At 41.0% G+C, this 3,741-nt stretch overlaps 1 non-coding gene across 1 annotated transcript; it reads right to left on the bottom strand.

Moving 5' to 3' along the window:
* Positions 1-642: 642 nt before the first annotated feature.
* LOC141687951 (small nucleolar RNA R71) lies at positions 643-749 on the bottom strand. Its single transcript, XR_012561425.1, has one exon. It is a non-coding gene; the product is annotated as a small nucleolar RNA R71 (small nucleolar RNA).
* Positions 750-3,741: the final 2,992 nt, after the last annotated feature.

Here is a 3,741-nt window from a genome sequence, read left to right as displayed (position 1 = left end):
TATTAGCATGTGTTTAGCGACTAACAAGTTTTTGGCGCCGCTGCCGGGGACTGCAGTTTTAATTTTTTGTTTATGTGTTTGTCATCAGTGATCGTTAAAGTTCATTGACTTGGACATTGTTACTTATCTGTTTCCTTGTATTATTTCAGGTATTCTAGCGAGCGTGTGTGCATACGCGTTTGCGGTCTCGTAAGAGAACTCTGGATAAAGCCGAGGAAGAAGTTGTAGTGGTTCGAAGGGAAGGTTTTGAGGACCAAGAGAAGGTAGAAGAAAAAGAGAAAATCGAGGAACCAGTTTTAGTAGTCATGGGAGATCAAGCAGAAATTTCTAAGCTTTGATGGACTATTCTTAGCCTAAGATCGATGATATTCAGTCAAGCATCATCAGGCCAGCCATCTCGGCTAACGCTTTTGAGATCAATTCAAGCATGATTCAGATGATTCAGCTATTGAGATCGAGATCTGCGATACTTTCAAGTTCAATGGTGTGACTGAAGATGCTATCAAGATACGACTCTTTCCATTCTCTCTAAGGGATAAAGCAAAGTGTCGGTTACATTCTCTACCACCAGGGTCTATCACCACATGGGAGGATCTTGCTCAAAAGTTTCTCACTAAATTCTTCCCTATGGAGAAGACTGCTGTAATCAAGAATGCTCTTACTCAGTTTGCTCAGCAAACTGGTGAATCTCTGTGTCAGGCTTGATATCGATATAAGGAGATGCTAAGGAAGTGCCAACACCATGGCATGCCTGATTGGATGATTATAAATTGTTTTTACAATGGATTGGGTGCTACTTCTAGACCCATGCTCGATGTAGCATCAGGAGGAGCCTTGTGGGCTAAAAGCTACAATGAAGCTTATGAATTGATTGAACTGATGGCTGCTAATGAATACTAGAATCCTTCTCAGAGACTGACTCAGGGAAAAGTAACAGGAATTCTGGAGTTGGATGCAACAACTGCTATAGCTACCTAACTTAAGGATTTGACGATGAAGGTGGACACTTTGGTCAATTTTGGAGTTAATCAAATCACTAGTGTCTATGAGCTTTATGTTGGTGCCCATGAGACTGATCAGTGTGCTATTTCTAGTGAATCAGCTCAGTTCGTTTGCAATTTTCAGCGATCGTAGTAACCTGTGCCAGCCACTTATCATCCCAACAACCGCAATCATCCTAATTTTAGATGGAGCAATGCTCATAATGCGGTTCAATAGCCTTATCAGCAATACCCAGCTAAGTAATACAACCTCCTGGTTTTCAGCAACCACAATATGTACCAAGGCAGCAACTTCAGCTGTAACAAGCTAATGAAAAATCTGAATTAGAGGAGTTGAAGCTTATGTGCAAGAGTTAAGTTATTTCTATCAAGATCTTGGAAAATCAAATTGGACAAATTGCCAATACCTTGCTAAATCATCAACCTGGTACATTACCTAGTGACACTGAAATGCCAGGAAAAAGGGAAGCTAATGAGCAGGTGAAGGCAATCACTTTGAGGTCTGGAAAGGTTGCGAATCCCGAACAAACTCAAGTTTCGAATGAAGAAGCTGGGGCTGAAGAATAAGTAGAGAAACAGGAAGCAGAAGTGGAACCAAGGAAGACTACTATTGAGCACACTCCTCCTGAGGGTAATACATGGGAGAAACAGATCTATCCTCCACCGCCTTTTCCTAAGCGGCTGCAGAAGAAAAAGCTGGATAAGCAATTTGAGAAGTTTCTGGAGGTGTTCAAGAAACTTCATATCAACATACCTTTCGCTAAGGCTCTTGAGCAGATGCCTAGTTATGCAAAGTTTATGAAAGGTATTCTCTCTCAAAAAGTAAAGCTTGATGATTTAGAGACTGTCGCTCTCACGGAGGAATGCAGTACAGTGCTGCAACAGAAGTTGCCTCCGAAGCTTAAAGATCCAGAAAGCTTCACTATTCCATGCACTATTGGAAAAGTGTCTTTTGATAGATGCTTATGTCAATTGGGAGCTAACATCAATCTAATGCCTTTGTCAATTTTCAAGAAGTTGAATCTGCCTGATCCAAAACCAACTTATATGACTTTGCAGTTGGCCGACTGTTCTATTACATATCCGCGAGGTATTGTGGAGGATGTCTTGGTCAAGGTTGATAAACTCATCTTCCCTACTAATTTCGTAATTCTTGATTTCGAGGAGGATAAGAAGATTCCCATAATCTTGGGAAGATCTTTCTTGGCGACTGGCCGAACCTTGATAGATGTGTAGAAATTTGAGCTTATAATGCGAGTGCTGGATCAGGATGTAACTTTTAATGTGTTCAATGCTATGAAATATCCTATAGAAAATAAGGAGTGCTTAAAAGTGGAGTTGGTCGATTCTGTGGTTACTTCAGAACTTGATCAATTGCTAAGGCCTGATGCCTTAGAGAAGGCCTTATTCGGGAATTCAGATAATGAAGATGATGAAGGTGAAGAGCAATTGCAATATCTAAATGCTTCTCCCTGGAAGAGGAAGATTGATATGCTTTTTGAATCTCTTGGAATGGAGGAATTGAACAAAGCTCCTAAACGCCTCAAGCCATCTATTGAGGAAGCTCTTACTCTTGAGCTTAAGCCTTTACCTGAATATTTGAGGTATGCTTTTTTAGGTGATGCGTCTACTTTGCCTGTTATTATTGCATCTAACCTTTCAAGTAGCGATGCGGAGAAGCTTTTGAGGATTCTAAGAGAGTTCAAATCGGAAATTGGATGGACTATAAGAGATATTAAGGGAATCAGCCCTTCTTATTGCATGCATAAAATTCTGCTAGAGGAAGGTAGCAAGCCTACGGTTGAGCAGCAAAGAAGACTTAATCCAATCATGAAGGAAGTAGTGAAGAAGGAAATTCTTAAGTGGCTGGATGCATGGATTATTTATCCCATTTCTGACAGTTCTTGGGTGAGTCCAGTTCAGTTGTACTGAAGAAGGGAGGTATCATAGTTGTTGCTAATGAGAAGAATAAGCTCATTCCTACTCGAACAGTCACGGGATGGAGAGTTTGTATGGACTACAGGAAGCTAAACAAGGCCACTAGGAAGGATCACTTCCTTCTGCCTTTCATTGACCAGATGCTTGACCGATTGGCTAGACATGAGTATTACTATCTTCTGGATGGTTATTCGCGTTACAATCAGATTTGTATTTCTCTATAAGATCAGGAGAAGACTACCTTCACTTGTCCATTTGGTACTTTCGCCTTCAGACGAGTTTTTTTTGGACTCTGTGGTGCACCAGCCACATTTCAGAGATGTATGATGGCCATCTTTTCTGATATAATTGGCCAGAATGTAGAGGTGTTCATGGACGACTTTTTGTATTTGGCGATTCTTTTGACGAATGCTTGCAGAATCTTGGACATGTTCTCAAGAGGTTTGTTAAGACCAACTTGGTTCTCAATTGGGAGAAATGTCACTTTATGGTGCGACAGGATATTATTCTTGGGCACAAGGAATCTAGTAAGGGTCTTGAGGTGGACAAGGCTAAGGTGGGGGTCATTGAAAATCTTCCTCCGCCAATTTTTGTTAAGGGAATTCGCAGTTTTCTTGGTCATGCGGGTTTCTATAGGCGTTTCATCAAGGAATTCTCTAAGATTTCGAAGCCATTGTGTAGTTTGCTAGAGAAAGAGGTCCCTTTCAAGTTTGATGATGAGTGCCTTGCCGCTTTTGAGATATTGAAGAAGAGTTTAATCACGACACCTGTCATAACTGCACCTGACTGGAATGAACCTTTT

Source organism: Apium graveolens, chromosome 9 (assembly GCF_009905375.1).
Source record: "Apium graveolens cultivar Ventura chromosome 9, ASM990537v1, whole genome shotgun sequence".
Lineage (NCBI taxonomy): Eukaryota > Viridiplantae > Streptophyta > Magnoliopsida > Apiales > Apiaceae > Apium > Apium graveolens.
The sequence above is the reverse complement of the archived record's forward strand: the minus strand, read 5'-3'. Positions and strand labels throughout refer to the sequence as shown.